Source organism: Pristiophorus japonicus, chromosome 12 (genome assembly GCF_044704955.1).
Source record: "Pristiophorus japonicus isolate sPriJap1 chromosome 12, sPriJap1.hap1, whole genome shotgun sequence".
Taxonomy (NCBI): Eukaryota; Metazoa; Chordata; class Chondrichthyes; family Pristiophoridae; genus Pristiophorus; species Pristiophorus japonicus.
This window is the reverse complement of record NC_091988.1, coordinates 136,349,577-136,369,033: the sequence shown is the minus strand read 5'-3', so window position 1 is coordinate 136,369,033 and position 19,457 is coordinate 136,349,577. Positions and strand designations below refer to the sequence as shown.

Here is a 19,457-nt window from a genome sequence, read left to right as displayed (position 1 = left end):
CCCGGCAACCAAATTTTAATTTGATTTTACGTTTTAAAGTTAATTTGTTTTAATTGCCGGTGCTTTTAGTGTCCCCTTCCCTTTTATAGGGGGCACTGGGGAAAAATTGTGATTTTAGTGCCCAAAAAAAAAAACAAAAAAAAAAAAGAAAAAACACAAAAAAAAACACAAAAAAGGGGGAAAAAAAAAAAAATGGGCCTTGTAAATGTCTGGAGTGTCACCCAGGTCGGGTGGCACCGTTTAATGTTTTATGTTTTCACAGATAAACTCAAAAGAGTTTCATGCACAAGGAAATCCGTACCTCCACGGCCGAGGTTTTATGTGGCGGTCGGAAGAGAGGGCTGTGGCTGGTGAGGTGACCAGGGTCAGGGACCTGCTCAATGGTAGAGGAGCGGGCTGGATGGCACCAGACACGCTGGCGCGGCGCCTAAACTCTGCCAACATCCGCCACGCGGCCGATGCCATCGAGTCGCTAAAAACAGCTCTGGACCCTGACTCCGTTAGGTGCATCGAGGAGGCTCAAGCACGTGGGGAGATCCCGTCCGAACTGACCCCCGTCCGGACGGAATTCCTCATCGGCGCCAAACCCCGGAACCTCCCTCGGGGGCCGGCGCCTCACAACTTGAGCCGCCTCGGGGAAATCCCCTCCGTGCCTTTCAGTTCCACGCAGAGGGGTTTCCTGTACGGGCTGCTCCTGCACACCCTCAACTTTGCCATCCTCGCCGGCCGTCCGGACACGCCATGGCGTACCATCTTGCCGTCCGGAGGAGGCGGGGGTCCCCGATGGAGGGCACTCTACGCAGGGGTCCTCCCACTATTCATCGGGGACTTGGCCTGGAGGGTGGTGCATGGAGCAGTGCCGTGCAATAAATTTTTAAGCCGGTTCACGGACTCCCAGGCCGCCTGCAATTTCTGCGGTCTGGAGGAGTCCGTGTTCCATGTTTTTATTGAGTGCACAAGGTTGCAGCCCCTGTTCCATTATTTGAAGGGGCTGCTCCTGAAATTCTGGCTGCACTTCAGTCCCACTCTCCTGATCTTTGGGCACCCTGTGCGGAGGGGAGCGGGTAGGTCCGAAGGCCTCCTCGTAGGACTGCTCCTGGGCACGGCCAAGGGTGCCATCAGCCGGTCCAGGCAGCGGGCGGTCGAGGGGGTCGTTCAACCTGACTGCCTGCCTCTCTTCCGCTCTTACATCCGGTCCAGGGTGTCCTTGGAGATGGAGCACGCGATGTCCACCGGTACGCTCACGGCCTTCCGCGAGAGGTGGGCACCGGAGGGACTGGAGTGCATCATCACGCCCGGCAACCAAATTTTAATTTGATTTTACGTTTTAAAGTTTAATTTGTTTTCATTGCCGGTGCTTTTAGTGTCCCCCTCCCCTTTTATAGGGGGCACTGGAAAAATTTGATTTTAGCGCCCCAAAAGAACCAAAAAAAAAAAAGGGGCCTTGAAAATGTCTGCTGTGTCACCCAGGTCGGGTGGCATGGTTTTAATGTTTATGTTTTTGCAGGTAAACTCAAAAGAGTTTCATGCACAAGGACCCCCAGGCCCCTCTGCACCGCAGCATGTTGTAATTTCTCCCCATTCAAATAATACTCCCTTTTTCTGTGTTTTTTTCCAAGGTGAATGACTTCACATTTTCCGACATTGTATTCCATCTGCCAAACCTTAGCGCATTCGCTTAACCTATCTAAATCTATTTGCAGCCTCTCTGTGTCCTCTACACAACCCGCTTTCCCACTAATCTTTGTGTCATCTGCAAATTTTGTTACACTACACTCTGTCCCCACTTCCAGGTCATCTATGTATATTATAAACAGTTGTGGTCCCAGCACCAATCCTTATGGCACACCACTAACCACCGATTTCCAACACGAAAAAGACCCATTTATCCCGACTCTCTGCTTTCTGTTTGCCAGCCAATTCTCGATCCATGCTAATACATTTCCTCTGACTCCGCATACCTTTATCTTCTGCAGTAACCTTTTGTGTGGCACCTTATCGAATGCCTTTTGGAAATCTAAATACACCACATCTATCGGTACACCTCTATCCACCAAGCTCGTTATATCCTCAAAGAATTCGAGTAAATGAGTTAAACATGATTTCCCCTTCATGAATCCATGTTGAGTCTGCTTGATTGCACTATTCCTATCTCGATGTCCCGCTATTTCTTCCTTAATGATAGCTTTAAGCATTTTCCCCACTACAGATGTTAAACTAACCGGCCTATAGTTACCTGCGTTTTGTCTGCCCCCCTTTTTAAACAGAGGGATAAATGGGTCATTCTTGGGGTGGCAATCAGTAACTAGTGGGGTGCCACAGGGATCAGTGCTGGGACCCTAACTATTTAAAATCTATATTAATGATTTGGAAGAAGGGACCGAGTGTAACGTAGCCATGTTTGCTGACAATACAAAGATGGGAGGAAAAGCAATGTATGAGGAGAACACACAAAATCTGCAAAAGGACATACACAGGCTAAGTGCGTGGGCAAAGATTCGGCAGATGGAGTATAATGTTAGAAAGTGTGAGGTCATGCACTTTTGGCAGAAAAAAATTAAAGAGCAAGTTATTATTTAAACGGAGAAAGATTGCAAAGTGCTGCAGTACAGCAGGACCTAGCAGTACTTGTGCATGAAACACAAAAGTTTAGAATGCAGGTACAGCAGGTGATCAGGAAGGCCAATGGAATCTTGGCCTTTATTGCAAAGGGGATAGAGTATAAAAGCAGGGAAGTCTTGCTACAGTTATATGGGGTATTGGTGAGTCCACACTTGGAATACTGCGTGCAGTTTTGGTTTCCATATTTACGAAAGGATATACTGGCTTTGGAGGCAGTTCAGAGAAGGTTCACTAGGTTGATTCCAGATATGAGTGGGTTGAATTATGAAAAAAGGTTGAGGAAGTTGGGCCTCTACTCTTTGGAATTCAGAAAAATGAGAGGTGATCTTATCGAAACATATCAGATTATGAGGTGTTTGACAAGTTGGATGCAGAGAGGATGTTTCCACTGATAGGGGAGACGAGAACTAGGGGGCATAATCTTAGAATAAGAGGCCGCCCATTTACAACTGAGATGAGGAGGAATTTCTTCTCAGAGGGTTGTAAATTTGTGGAATTCGCTGCATCAGAGAGCTGTGAAAGCCAGGACATTGATTAAATTTAAGAGAGAGATAGAGAGCTTCTTAACCGATAAGGGGTTATGGGGAGCGGGCAGGGAAATGGACCTGAGCCCATGATCGATCAGCCATGATCGTATTAAATGGCGGAGCAGGCTCGAGGGGCCGTATGGCCTACTCCTGCTCCTATTTCTTATATTCTTATTGATACGTCCTTACTACACAGTATAAATGCACACGAGGCCCATGCTTGAGAGAAGGTCAGTCTGTGACCTGTCCTTTATTCCTTCGCACTCAAGTGATGAAGATGGGTGGAGCTTCCCCTTTTATACCTGAAGGTCCAGGTTAGGAGTGTCTCCCACGTAGTGGTCAGTGTTCTCATGGTGTACAACTTCGGTCAGATTATACATGGGTTACAATGCTGGTTGAATACATGACATCACCTCCCCCCAAAGTCTTATTGGGATCACAGGTTGAGTCTCTCTGGTGGTTTACGCTCCCTTGTAGAGCGCCTGAGTTGGGGCTCCGGTTGTTGCACGCTGGCCTGAGTGTCTGCTGTTTGCAGTGCCTCAGGCCTGTCCGGACTTCCCACAGTGACTGGGCTCTCCTCCCTTTGGTTCCGGTGTTCGGTCACCTGTGGTGGAGTGAACTCTATATCGTGTTCTTCCTCTGCTTCTTCTATGGGGTTGCTGGACCTCCTTTTTGTTTGATCCACATGTTTGCGGCAGATTTGCGGCAGATAAGTTTAACTACCAGAATCCTATATCCCTCTTTGGCAACCACAGTGCCTGCGAGCCATTTGGGCCCTGCAGCGTAGTTGAGGACAAAAACAGGATCATTTACATCAATACATTGCGCCCTCGCATTCCTGTCATGGTAGTGATATTGTGACTGGCGCCTGCTCTCGACAATTTCTTTCATGGTGGGGTGTATAAGCGATAATCGGGTTTTGAGCGTCCTTTTCATTAGTAGCTCTGCGGGTGGAACCCCTGTGAGCAAGTATGGTCGGGATCTATAGGGCCAACAGGAGGCGTGATAAACGGGTTTATAGGGAACACCCTTGGAATCTGAGCATCCCCTGTTTGATTATCTGCACTGCTCTTTCTGCCTGGCCGTTTGAGGCCGGCTTGAACGGTGCCGTTCTAACATGGTTAATTCCATTGCCTGCCATGAAGTCCTGGAATTCAGTGCTTGTGAAGCATGGGCTATTGTCGCTGACCAAGATGTCCGGTCGACCGTGAGCGGCGAACATTGCCCGTAGACTTTCTACCGTGGCAGAGGATGTGCTTGAATTTAAAATGTCACACTCGATCCATTTGGAGTAGGCGTCTACTACAACCAAAAACATTTTCCCCATGAAAGGACCTGCGTAGTCCAAATGGATGCGTGACCAAGGCTTGGCGGGCCATGGCCAGGGGCTAAGGAGTGCTTCCCTGGGCGCATGGCCCAGCTGGGCACACGTGTTGCACCTGCGAACACAAAGTTCCAGATTTGCGTCTATCCCTGGCCACCAAACGTGTGACCTGGCAATTGCCTTCATCGTGACAATGCCCGGGTGTCCATTGTGGAGTTCTCTGATGAACACCTCTCTGCTCATCTGGGGCATGACTATGCGGTTTCCCCACAGTAGGCAATCGGCCTGAATCGAGAGTTCATCCTTGCGCTGTGAAATGGTTTAAATTTCTCAGGGCATGCCCTGTACGTGGTTGCCCAGTCCCCATTCAGGACACATTTCTTGACTATAGACAATAGCAGGTCTCTACTTGTCCAGCCTTTAATCTGACCGGCTGTCACGGGTGAGCCTTCGCTTCCGAAAGCTTCAACAGCCATGACCATCTCAGCACCATGCTCGGTAGCCCCCTCAGTGGTGGCTAGTGGGAGCCTGCTGAGTGCATCGGCGCAGTTTTTGGTGCCCGGTCTGTGCCGAATTGTGTAGTCATAGGCAGCTAACGTGAGTGCCCACCTCTGTATGCGGGCCGATGCGTTTGCATTTATGGCCTTGTTGTCAGCCAAAAGGGACGTTAGGGGTTTGTGATCTGTCTCCAGCTCAAATTTCCTGCCAAACAGGTACTGGTGCATTTTCTTTACCGCATATACACATGCGAGCGTCTCCTTTTCTACCATCTCGTAGCCCCTTTCTGCCTCGGAAAGACTCCTGGAGGCATAAGCTACCGGCTGTAACTGACTCTTGGCATTGACATGCTGCAACACACACACGACACCATAGGACGACGCATCGCACGTTAACACAAGTTTCTTACATGGGTCATAGAGTGTTAACAGATTGTTGGAACATAATAAATTTCGTGCTCTATTAAATAGCCCTTTCCAGGCTGTCCCCCCAGAACCATTCGCGACCTTTGCGTAGGAGCACGTGTAGCGGCTCTAGCAGCGTGCTCAATTTGGGAAGAAAGTTACCAAAATAGTTCAGGAGCCCCAGGAACGAACGCAGCTCCGTCATGTTACGGGGTCTGGGTGCTCTCTGTAGGGCTGATCCCGTCTGCTGCTACCCTCATCCCCAGGAATTCTACCTCTGGAGCTAGGAAGACGCACTTCGCCTTTTTCATTCGCAGACCTACCCGGTCCAGTTCTGCGTAGCACCTCCTCCAGGTTGTGGAGGTGTTCTTCAGTATCGTAACCCGTAATGAGGATGTCGTCCTGAAAAACCACCGTCCCTGGAATCGACTTGAGGAGGCTTTCCATATTTTGTTGGAAGATCGCGGCGGCCGAGCGAATCCCGAACGGACATCTGTTGTACTCACACAACCCCTTGTGTGTCGTGATGGTGGTCAGCTTCTTCGACTCACTCGCCAGCTCCTGGGTCATGTAAGCTGAGGTCAGGTCCAATTTTGAAAAAAGTTTGCCACCGGATAGCGTCGCAAAAAGGTCCTCCGCTCTCGGTAGCGGGTACTGGTCTTGGAGTGACACCCGATTGATGGTGGCCTTGTAATCGTCACATATCCTGACCGACCCATCCACCTTGAGCACCGGCACAATCGGGCTTGCCCAGTCACTGAATTCAACTGGCGAGATGATGCCTTCCCTCAACAGGCGGTCCAATTCGCCTTCTATCTTTTCCTGCATCACGTACGGCACCGCTCTGGCCTTGTGGTGTACTGGTCTGGCGTCCGGGTTTTTGTGAATCACTACCTTGGCCCCCATGAAAGTGCCGATGCCGAGTTGAAATAATGAGTCAAATTTGTCCAGGATCTGTGAGCATGATACTCGCTCCACAGAGGAAATTGCATTGACATCGCCCCATTTCCAGTTCATGACAGCAAGCCAACTCCTCCCCAGTAGTGCGGGACCGTCCCCTGGGACAATCCAGAGTGGCAACCTGTTCTTCGAATCTCTGTGGGTCACGACTACCGTGGCGCTGCCTAGCACCGGAATGATCTGCTTTGTGTAAGTCCGTAGCTGTGCGTCAATCGGCGATAATTTTGGCCTCCTGGCCTTGGATGCCCACAACTTTTCGAACTGTTTGATACCCATCAGGGACTGGCTGGCACCTGTGTCTAACTCCATTGATACTGGGATGCCATTGAGGAGCACTTTCATCATTATTGGTGGCGTCCTGGTGCATGAACTGTATACGTGCTCCACATGAACTCGCTGAACTTCAGCTTCCAGCGATTTCCCCCAGTGTCCATTTCTGCAATTTCTGCAGGTATTTTGCTCATCTCTGCAAACTCCGGCTGAATGTATGCCTCCACGCCTCCAGCATGAGTTGCGGTTTGAAACAAAAGGTCCCTTGCCAGTCGATCGTCCCTGACTGCCCCTGTTATTGTCCTTGAGTGCACCATTAACAGGTGTTGATGGCCCCATTACTGGCCGCATTGTCCCTTGCAATGGCGTGAATCGCTGTTCAGCTCGCCATTGTCTCTGTCGAACTCCCCCTCTGGGTTCGACTACATGTTGGGGCATGCCTGACTGCCCTTGTCTGCCTGGAGAACTGTGTGCTGCTTTAACAATGTTGAATCTCTGTCCCAACCATTTCTTAACACAGTACCTCTCGTCTGTTCTGCTCGTGGCCATGCTCGCTTGGTTTAAATCCCAGTTTCTTGCCGCCATTGATACATCCTTACTACACAGTATAAATGCACACGAGGCCCATGCTTGAGAGAAGGTCAGTCTGTGACCTGTCCTTTATTCCTTAGCCTTAAGTGATGAAGGTGGGTGGAGCTTCCCCTTTTATACCTGAAGGTCCAGGTTAGGAGTGTCTCCCACCTAGTGGTCAGTGTTCTCACGCTGTACAACTTCGGTCAGGTTATACATGGGTTACAATGCTGGTTGAATACATGACACTTATGAGACCCACCATCTCTTCCCTCGACCCTATTCCAACGTATGTTAAAAAAATCCACACACAGGCATCTTCCACCCTTGAGGATGTAGTTCAGGTTCTTCATTTGAAACACCTGTGAACTCATCTTTTTTTTTGGCGTGGAAGCATGTTTCCTACCAAACTGCTGACCACCCAACTTCTCTTTCTGGCCCCCATGTTAGCTAATATTGTTAATGGTTCTCTCTCCACAGATACTGTTTACTTCCCCTTCAATTCTGCTGGCATCAGACCCACCTCAAAAAAATCACCCTTGACCCCTCTGTCCTTGCAAACTACCATTCCATCTCTAAACTCCCTTTCCTCTCCAAAGTCACGTCCCAAATCCATGAACATCTTTCCCAAAATTCCATGTTTGAATCCTTCCAATCAGTTTTCCGCCCCAGCCACTGTACTGAAACAGCCCATACCAAAGTCACAAATGACATCCTATGTGACTGTAACCGTGGTAACCTATCCATCTGTAGGAATTATCCTGGCTTTCACCTGCCACAGTAGATGTTTGAGTGGGGTCCGTGGACCTGAATCCACCTTAACAGAAACATACGGATACAAGGGTCTCTCACAGAGACTATCTTTATTTAACCACTAATACACGAATTAAATAAGAAACACAACTCGACCTGTTCTTGAGTCTTCCAAGTGCCCCGGTTGGCCAGACCAACGATCACCTAAAGTCTGTTGAATCTTTAGACACCATCTTCCTGTTAGACTAGGAACCGTCTATCCCAGTTGACTGCAGTGCAAGAGCTTGGTATCGTTAAATTCTTATATTCTTTGTGGCTATGCTTCCTTTGATTGGTTCCGTTCGGTGTGCCTACATCCCTTGTTGTTCATGGGTGGTTCAAAGTTTAATGGTGTTACCTCACATTGCATGTTACTTATCATAGAATCATAGAATTGTTACAGCATGGAAGAAGGCCATTTGGCCTGTCGAGCCCGTACTGGCTCTCTGCAAGAGCATTTCAGCTAGTCCCACTCGCCTACCCTTTCCCTATAGCCCATCAAAATTTTTTTCTTGTGTCGCGTTTGATTCTTTTGCCAATCACCTTAAATCTGTGTCCTCTGGTTCTCAACCCTTCTGCCAATGAGAACAGTTTATCTCTATCTACTCTGTCCAAACCTCTGATGATTTTGAACACCTCAATTAAATCTTCTTTCAATCTTCTCTGCTCCAAGGAGAACAATCCCAGCTTCTCCAGTCTATCAACATAATTGAAGTCTCTCATCCCTGGAATAATTCTCGTAAATCTTTTCTGCACATTCTTCCTAAAGTGCGGTGCCCAGAATTGGACACAATACTCCAGTTGAGGCTGAACCATTGTTTTATACAAGTTCATCATAATACTTTATACCTCTATTCATGAAGTCCAGGTTTTTTAACTGCTTTCTTAACATGTTCTGCCAACTTCAACGATTTGTTCACATATACCCCTAGATCTCTCTCTTCATGCACCCCCTTTAGGATTGTACCCTTTTCATTTATATTTCCTCTCCTCGTTCTTTCAACCAAAATGTATCACTTCGCACTTTTCTGCATCAAATTTCATCTGCCGTGTGTCTGCCCATTCCACCAGTCTGTCTCTTGAAGTCTATCACTATCCTCTTCACTGTTCATGATACTTCCAAGTTTTGTGTCATTGCAAATTTTTAAATTGTGCCCTGTACATCCACAGCCAAGTCATTAATATATATCAAGAAAAGCAGTGGTCCTAGTAACGACCCCTGGGGAACATCACTGTATACCTTCCCCAGTCAGAAAAACAACCGTTCACCACTACTCTCTGTTTCCTGTCACTTAGCCAATTTTGTATCCATGCTGCCACTGTCCCTTTATTCCATGGACTTCAACTTTGCAGACAAGCCTATTTATGTGGCACTTTGTCGAAAGCCTTTTGGAAATCTATGTACAACACGTCAACCTCATCGCCCTCATCAATCCTCTCTATTACCTCATCAAGTTGGTTAAACACGATTGCCTTTAACAAATCCGTGCTGGCTTTCCTTAATTAATTCACACTTGTCCAAGTGACTGTTAATTTTCTCCCTGATAATTGTTTCTAAAAGCTTCCCCACTACTGAGGTTAAACTGACTGGCCTGTAACTGCTGGGTTTATCTTTATACCCTTTTTTGAACAATGGTGCAACATTTGCAATTCTCCAGTCCTCTGGCACGAGCCCTGTATCTAAGGAGGATTGCAATATTATGGCCAGTACCTCCAGGATTTCTACCTTCACTTCCGTTATTGCCCTCGGATGTATTCCATCCACTCCTGGTGACTTATCCACTTTAAGTGCAGCCAGCCTTTCGAGTACCTCATCTTTATCCCATTCAGTATCTCCTCTACCTCCTCCTTCCCTATATCTATGTCAGCATCTTTTTCCTTGGTGAAGACAGATGCAAAGTATTCATTTAGTATCTCAGCCATACCCTCTGCTTCCAGGCTTCCTTTTTGGTCCCTAATCAGCCTCACCCCTCTTCTTACTATCCATTTACTATTTATATGCCTATAGAAGACTTTTGAATTCCCTTTTATGTTAGTTGTCAATCTATTCTCATGCCATCTCCTTGCACCTTTTATTTTATTTTTCACTTCTTCTTTGAACTTTCTATATTCAGCCAGATTCTCAGATGTATTCTCCACCTAATATCTGTAATATGTGCTCTTTTTCTTCTTCATCTTACTCTCTATCTTTGTCGTCATCCAGGGAGCTCTGACTTTAATTGCCCTGCCTTGCCCCCCCTTGTGGGAATGTAGCTCAACTGTACCTGAACTATTTCCTCTTTAAAGGTGGCCCATTGTTCCACTACAGTTTTGCCTGCCTGCCTGCCAATCTTTGTTTCCAATTTTCCCGGGTCAGATCTATTCTCATCCCACTGAAATTGGCCTTCCACCAATTAAATATTTTTTTACTCTACATTGCTGACTGACCTTTTCCATAGCTAATCTAAACGTTATGACACTATGATCACTGTTCCCTAAATGTTCACCTACTGACACTTGCTCCACTTGGCCTATCTCATTCCCCAGCGCCAGATACAGCAATGCCTCCTGCCTCGTTGGGCCAGAAACATACTGATCAAGTAAGTTCTCCTGAACACACTTTAGAAATTCATCCCCCTCTCTGCCCTTTACACTATTATTATCCCAGTCGATGTTAGGATAGTTGAAGTCCCACATTATCATTACTCTATAATTCTGGCCTCTCTTTCTAATTTCTCTACAAATTTACTCTAAATTCTTCCCATTAGCTGATGGCCTATAAAATACCCCTAGTAGTGTATTGGCACCCAGATTATTTCTTAACTTTAGTCATTTAGATTCTGTCCTTAACCCTCCAGGGCATCCTCTCTGTTCTGCATTGTAACATTCTCGTTAACTACTACTGCCACACCACCTCCTATCTTTCCTTCCCTATCTTTCATGAACACCCGATATCCAGGAATATTTAATACCCAATCCTGTCATTTTATGAGCCAGGTCTCTGTCATTGCCATGACATCATATTCCCATGTGGTTATTTGTGCCTGCAGCTCACCATTCTTGTTTACTATGCTTTGTGCGTTCACATACATACACCGTAAACCTATCTCAGACCATCCTGTGTTCTCTCTTAGTCTGACCTCACCTAATACCTTACTATTTCTTACTTTAGTGCTATTCATCTCCCAATTCTTTGTGCCCTTTTTTTCTCCTTTCTAATGTCCTTGTACACAAATTACTGAAAGTTAACATGCAGATACAGCAAGAAATCATGAAAGCAAATGGTATGTTAGCCTTTATTACCGTAGGATTTGAATATAAGAGTAAAGATGTCTTACTGCAATTATATAGAAACATAGAAAAATAGAAATTTACAGCGCAGAAGGAGGCCACTTCGGCCCATCGTGTCCGCGCCGGCCCTTGGTCAGCAGCTGTAAAGTTTACATATAAACCTATGAACAATGACAGAAAGGCAAAGAGCACCCAACCCAACAAGTCCGCCTCACACAACTGCGACACCCCTTATACAAAAACATTCTACACTCCACCCCAACCGCAGCTATGTGATCTCCTGGGAGAGGCAAAAAACAGATAAAAACCCAGGCCAATTTAGGGAGAAAAAATATCGGAAAATTCCCCTCCGACCCATCCAAGCGATTGAAACTAGTCCAGGAGATCACCCTGGCTATATTCTATTCCCTGCAGTACTTACCATTATATCTGCGCCGTCCAACAAAAGGTCACCAGTCTAATCCCAATTACCAGCTCTAGGTCCGTAACCCTGCAGGTTACTGCACTTTAAGTGCCCATCCAACCATTTCTTAAAAGTGGTGAGGGTTTCTGCATCTACCACTCTTCCAGGCAATGAGTTCCAGATCTCCACAACCCTCTGCGTAAAGAAGCCCCCCCTCAAATCTCCTCTAAAGCTTCCACCAACCACCTTAAAACTATGCCCCCTCATAATAAACCGCTCCACCAATGGAAATAGGCCCTTACTATCCACTATGTCCAGGTCCCTCAATATTTTGTGCACCTCAATGAGGTCTCCTCTCAACCTCCTCTGTTCCAATGAAAACAAACCCCGCCTATCCAATCTGTCCTCATAACTAAGATTCTCCATTCCAGGCAACATCCTCGTAAATCTTCTCTGCACCCTCTCTAGTGCAATCACGTCCTTCCTTTAATACGACGACCAGAACTGCATGTTGTACTTCAGCTGTGGCCTAACCAAAGTATTATACAATTTAAGTATAATCTCCCTGCTCTTATATTCTATGCCTCGGCCAATAAAGGCAAGCATTCTGTATGCCTTCTTAACCACCTGCTACTTTCAGTGATCTGTGGACAAGCATTCCAAGGTTCCTTTGTTCATCTACAATTTTAAATGGCCTACCTCTTAATGTGTATACCCTTTCTTAATTTGTCCTCCCAAAGGACAGCACCTCACATTTCTCTGAATTAAATTCCATTTGTCACTGCTCTGCCCACCTGACCAGTAGATTGATATCCTCCTGCAGCCCATGACTTTCCTCTTCATTATCAACCACATAGTCAATTTTAGTGTCGTCTGCAAACTTCTTAATCATATTCCCTATATTCAAATCTAAGTTGTTGATATATACCACAAAAAGCAAGGGACCTAATACTGAGCCCTGCGGAACCTCACTGAAAACATCCTTCCAAGGATGACAAGGGCAATCCTGCAGGAATTAAGAGCGATGGTTCTTCAAAGAAAAAATACATGCAGTGTGGTGGACTGAGATGAATAAAGATGAATAAAGACCACTGTTCTGGTGAGCTCTGGTGATATCACACATAGATTATTATGTACAATTTTGGTCTCCTTACCTAAGGAAGAATATACTTGCCACAGAGGGAGTGCAACAAAGGTTTACCAGGCTCATTTCCTTGGATGGAGGGAGGGGGGTGGCGGTGTGGGTGGGCAGAGGGGTTGTCCTATGAGTTGAGTAGACTAGGCCTATATTCTCTAGAGTTTAGAAGAATGAGAGGTAATCTAATTTAAACATACACATTTCTTAAAGGGCTTGACAGGGTAGACGTAGGGAGGATGTTTCCTCTGGTGGGGAATCTAGAACCAGGGGTCACAGAGGTTGGCCATTTAGGGACCTGGGTTTAACACTAGCTCAAACTGATATGATGAAAGCCTCTTCTCCCTGCCAACTTAGTTTAAACCCTCCCCAACAACACTAGCGAACCTTTCCATGAGGATATTGGTACCAGCTCTGTTGAGGTGCAACCCATCCAGCTTGTATAGGTCCCACCTCCCCCAGAACCAGCCCCAATAGCCAGGAATCTGAAGCCCTCCCTTCTGCATCATCTCTCCAGCCATGCATTCATCTGCTCTATCCTTCTATTTCTACACTCACTCGCACGTGGCACCGGGAGTACTCCAGAGATTACGTGCTGCTCAGTGGTTTCTTATCTCAAAACTGTACCAGTCAGTTCTTCTGATCCATAACATCCCAAGATTTGTCGTTGGTTACCATCTGCCTTTGTCTGAAAGGTGTCTGTTAATGTTCCTCTATATTCCTGTTTTTCAACTTGCAGTTAATACAGTTTAGCTATCATTAAAGTTCTTCTTTTTGTTAGGGATGTTTAAAACATATTTTCCCTTCATCTTTTCATCCTTCTTGACCTGTCTGCAGCCTTTGACACAGTTGACCACTCTATTCTCCTCCAAGGCCTCTCCTACATTGTCCAGCTGGGTGGGAATGCACTCACCTGGTTCCATTCTTATCTATCTAGTCGTAGCCAGAGAATCTCCGGCAACAGCTTCACTTTCCTTTCCTGCACCATTACCTCTGAAGTCCCCCAGGGATCTATCCTTGTCCCCCTCTCCTATTTCTCATCTCCATGCTGCTCCATGGTGATATTATCCGAAAACATATCAAATTCAACATGTACCTAGATGATACCCAGCTCTACCTCACCACCACCTCTCTCGACCCCTCCACTGTCTCTAATTTGTCACCTTGCTTGTCCGACATCCAGTATTGGATGAGCAGAAATTTCTTCCAATTAAATATTGGGAAGATCGAAGCCATTATCTTCGATCCACGCTACAAACTTTGTTCCCTCGCCACCAACTCCATCCCTCTCCCTGGCAACCGTCTGGAGTTGAGCTTGACTGTTGGCAACCTTGGTTGTCATACTTGAACCCAAGATGAGCTGCGGACCACATATCCTCTCCATCACAAAGACTGTCTACTTCCACCTCTATAACTTTGCCCAACTCCGCCCACCTCAGCTCATCTGCTGCTGAAAACCTCATCCATCTATTTGTTACTATTCCAACGTACTCCTGGCAGGCCTCCCATATTCCTCCCTCCATAAACTTAAACTGATCCAAAACTCTGCTGCCCGTGTCAAGTCCCGTTCACCCACCTCCTGTGTGCTCGCTGACCTACGTTGGCTCCTGGCTGAGCAATGCCTCTATCTTAAAATGATCATCATTGTATTCAAATCCCTCTGTGGCATCACCCCTCCCTATCTGTAACCTCCTCCAGCCCAACAACCAGTTCTTCCAATTCTGTCCTCTTGTGCATCCCCGATTTTAATTGTTCCACCATTGGCAGCTGTGCTTTCTGCTGCCTAGGCCATAAACTCTGGAATTGCCTCCCTAAAGCTCTCTTTCCGCATCTTTAAGACGCTCCTTAAAACCTACCTCTTCGACCAAGCTTTTAGTCAACTGCCCTAATATCTCATTTATGTGCCACTGTGTCAAATTTTGTTTGATAACGCTCCTGTGAAGTGCTTAGGACGTTTTACTCTGTTATAGGTGCTGTATAAATGCACGTTGTTATTTTTGTACTCTTTCAAAAAAGCTCAGCTCTAATAAATCTCCACATAACCTTCTCTGCTCTAAGGAGACTTCTCAAGTCTCTCCACATAACTGAAGTCTCTCATCCCTGGTATCAATCTGGGAAATCTCCTCTCCACCCTCTCTGGGACCTTGACATTCTTCCTGAAGTGTGATTCCCAGAATTGGGCACAGTGCTCCAGCTGATGCCAACTATTGATTTAGAATGCTTTAACATAACCTCCCTGATTTGTGAAGCCAAGGATCCTGCATTCTTTACTTTTGACAGTCTTAGCGACTTGTCCTCCCACTTTCAAAGATTTGCGTCAGTGTTCTTTGCGATTGCTGTTCTCCCACTGGACACTAGGAGGTGCACACCCAGGATGCTCACCAACACTTTTGTGTCAGCATTTTCTCTCCAGTTCCAAGTCGATGGATTTGCTACAGGCAAATTACAGACACAAATCCATGTCTGACTACCACTCAATATACATTGCATTTTCATGCAGATTTTTATGACTTTGCAAATTGGGGTTGTAAATTATGCACTGGTAGGATGTTAAGATTTTAAATTGACTGCAGTAAAAATCTTTAGTAAAGCTAGTAAAGCAATTGCACTGGCTTGTGCTCTGATTGGCATCTGGATAACCAATATGAAGCCAGCAGATTGGAAACTGCTCATCCCATTGTCCTATCTGTAGCACAACTAAAACTCAAATAAATCAGAGTCAAATCACACTCCCCATACAAAGAGATTACCACACGTCAGTGAGGTGACTTGTGTATCACACACTCATTTTGGGGAATATAAAACCTTGCGTAACTCGAGCACAGTTTCATCGCTCACGACCTGCAGTCGCCTGCAAACATCGAATTAATGTTGATGGGTTAAGGGTTTCAGTCGTTAGGATCTGCAACATCCAACTGAATCTTTCACAAGTGAAGATTTTGTTGCTTTCTCTGGGACCTGGGTTTAAAGCTAGCTCAGACTGATGCGGTGAACACCTCCTCTCCCTGAGGGAATCATGGCTCTGGTCTCTGTGTGTGACGACATTGCAACTGTGTTCATTAAAGCACTGGTTTACGACACTGTTCTACACACAAAACAGGGCAAGTCTTTAACCTTCGTTGATTGGAAATGAGTCTCAATCCAAGCGCTCAAAGGCCGACATGACAGAACTACAACACTAATTAGGGCAGAGTTAGTAATCTCACGCAGATAGGCCACAGGAGGGCTCGTGCGGCAAATGGAAGCAACAGGAAACACTGACAGCGGGGTTCTTCCCAGATTGAAACTGAGGCATCTGTTGGGACAGGGCAGTGGAGGCTTCCCTTTACATCCAGCTCTGCTGTGCCTGTCTGCATTTACTTGCTTTACATCTATCATGTTGATGAGCACAAATTTCACACATAATTTAAAGAAAAAAGAATTGGGTGAATTTCCAACTGTGCGATTTGCACAAGGTGGCGTTCGGCACTATATCTCCACTGCAGTGCTGTTCTTTAAAGCCCAGCAATTCAGGATCAGAGAGAACCTGGGCTTATCAGAGCTTGAAGCAGAATTCACCTCTACTGTATAATCAGCCTTAACCATGCACATTATACACACTGTGAACCCCACTTCTCCATACACTGCGAAACCCACTTCTACATACACTGTGAACCCCACTTCTACACAGACTGTGAACCCCATATCTACACACGCTGTGAACCCCACTTCTACACACGCTGTGAACCCCACTTCTACACAGACTGTGAACCCCACATCTACACACACTGTGAACCCCACTTCTATACATGTTGTGAACCCCACTTCTACACAGGTTGTGAACCTCACTTCTACACACACTGCAGACCCCACATCTACACATGCTGTGAACCCCACATCTACACACACTGTGAACCCCACTTCTACACATGTTGTGAACCCCACTTCTACACAGGTTGTGAACCCCACATCTACACACGCTGTGAACCCCACTTCTACACACGCTGTGAACCCCACTTCTACACAGACTGTGAACCCCACATCTACACACACTGTGAACCCCACTTCTACACATGTTGTGAACCCCACTTCTACACAGGTTGTGAACCTCACTTCTACACACACTGCAAACCCCACATCTACACAGGTTGTGAACCCCACATCTACACACACTGTGAACCCCACTTCCACACATGTTGTGAACCCCACTTCTACACAGGTTGTGAACCTCACTTCTACACACACTGCAAACCCCACATCTACACATGCTGTGAACCCCACTTCTATACACGCTGTGAACCCCACATCTACACAGGTTGTGAACCCCACATCTACACACACTGTGAACCCCACTTCTACACATGTTGTGAACCCCACTTCTACACAGGTTGTGAACCTCACTTCTACACACACTGCAAACCCCACATCTACACATGCTGTGAACCCCACATCTACACACACTGTGAACCCCACTTCTACACATGTTGTGAACCCCACTTCTACACAGGTTGTGAACCCCACATCTACACACGCTGTGAACCCCACTTCTACACACGCTGTGAACCCCACTTCTACACAGGTTGTGAACCCCACATCTACACACGCTGTGAACCCCACATCTACACACACTGTGAACCCCACTTCTACACACGTTGTGAACCCCACTTCTACACACGCTGTGAACCCCACTTCTACACAGGTTGTGAACCCCACATATACACATGCTGTGAACCCCACATCTACACACATTGTGAACCCCACTTCTACACATGTTGTGAACCCCACTTCTACACAGGTTGTGAACCTCACTTCTACACACACTGCAAACCCCACTTCTACACAGGTTGTGAACCCCACTTCTACACATGCTGTGAACCCCACCTCTACACATAGACTGTGAACCCCATTTCTACACACACTGCGAACCCCACTTTTACACGCACAGCATGAACCCCACTTCTACACACACAGCATGAACCCCACTTCTACACACATCATTGGCTTCACTTCAGACACTGTTCCAAGCTCAAAATTCCAGTAGTCAACTCTGATAATTCTGATTACATAGAAATGTATAGAATATACAGCACAGAAACAGGTGGTCATACTCCAAACGAGTCTCCTCCCATTCCATCCATCTCATCTCAGCCTTTCAGCATATCTCATTCCATTTTCTCTCATGAGCTCATCTAGTTTCCTTTTGAAAGCTTCTACACCATTTGCCTCAATCACTTACTGTGGTAGCGAGTTCCACATTCTAACCACTCTCTGAGAAAAGACATTTCTCCTTATTTCCCCATTGGATTTATTAGTAACTATCTTGTATTTATGGCCCCTAGTTTCTATGTCATCCTACAATTTTTCAGAATCCTCGATACAATTTGCCGTCCCACCTCTCCATTTAAATTGAGGTCATCAGTGAATTGTAATATTTTTCTCTAAATCCGGATCATTTATGTATATAGCGAATAAGAATGGTCAGAAAACACAACTGCCCCCGCTGTGAACATCACTCACTATATATTTCCGGTCTGAGAAACTTCCTTTCACCTCTACCTTCTCTTTCCACCCTCCACAATCTTGCTATCCCTATAATATATTCAAAAAGGAGTTAGATGTAGTCCTTACTACTAGGGGGATCAAGGGGTATGGCGAGAAAGCAGGAATGGGGTACTGAAGTTGCATGTTCAGCCATGAACTCATTGAATGGTGGTACAGGCTCGAAGGGCCGAATGGCCTACTCCTGCACCTATTTTCTATGTTTTTCTATGTTTCTATAATCGCATTCTCCTTATTTCCATGTGCCACAAGTCTTTGCATGAGGTACCTTATCAAATGCCTTTTAAAAATCGTCATAAACCACATCCACTACATTCTTCAAAGAAGCCTATAATGTTGGTCTTGCACGACCTGCCTTTGAGAAGCCCACACTGATTGGCCCTCATTGACTCTTGTTTCCCCAAGGGCGAGAGGTGAAAGCTCTCTATCCACCCAAACTCCTCGAGTGTTTGTTATTGTAGACTTTTCCAGAGAGTGCCTTTCAGTACAATAATTTTCTTGGAGTTCCCTGTAATAAAGCTCGAAACTTTGAATTTCTGTTGATCTCCTCATAAATTATTTCAACACATGATATACAAAATGATGTCAGTCATACAGTTTCTTGGCAGATTTGGTTGACCATATTTTGTTCTCCATCTGTAAATTATTATTGACAGCATAGCTGTGTGAAGAGACAAATTTCTCATAGCCAGGAGGCAACATATCTAGCAGATGGGTCAGAACATCGTCAGTTGAAACGCTGCCTAATGTTCAATCTCTAGCTTTCTGTCCTGACAACTCCGACTGCTGCTAGCATATGGTTCCACCAGTGCTGGCAACCATCCAGCACCTCATCCAATTGGTCATTCCTCCGATGTGACCCGAGCCATTGGGCATTGGCTGACTATTCCATAGATGGCGTCACACCTGTGCCAGATGCCTCCATCACCTCATTTCCAAACATGTGCATTTTCCAACAGGGATCAGGGGCAGGAAATCTGGACGATTTGTTTTCCACTGGGACCATTTTCAATGACTCTATAACAAATCCTGGGTGGGATCAATAAATGTACCATTTGGGGATTAGGCCTGTGAGCACCCTGGTTTATATGGTTCAGTGTCAGGCAGTGGATTGACCTACTAGGAAGCTGTGCACTTCTTATTA

General features: G+C 46.1%; 1 protein-coding gene and 1 long non-coding RNA gene across 2 annotated transcripts in view; one reads left to right on the top strand and one right to left on the bottom strand.

Annotated features, from left to right (window-relative positions):
• Positions 1–19,457, top strand: part of LOC139276996 (cadherin-22-like) — a 750,218-nt gene that overhangs the window by 356,266 nt on the left and 374,495 nt on the right. The window lies entirely within an intron of this gene.
• The window catches only part of LOC139277475 (uncharacterized), a 108,867-nt gene that overhangs the window by 55,566 nt on the left and 33,844 nt on the right, over positions 1–19,457 (bottom strand). The gene's annotated exons all lie outside the window — the stretch shown is intronic.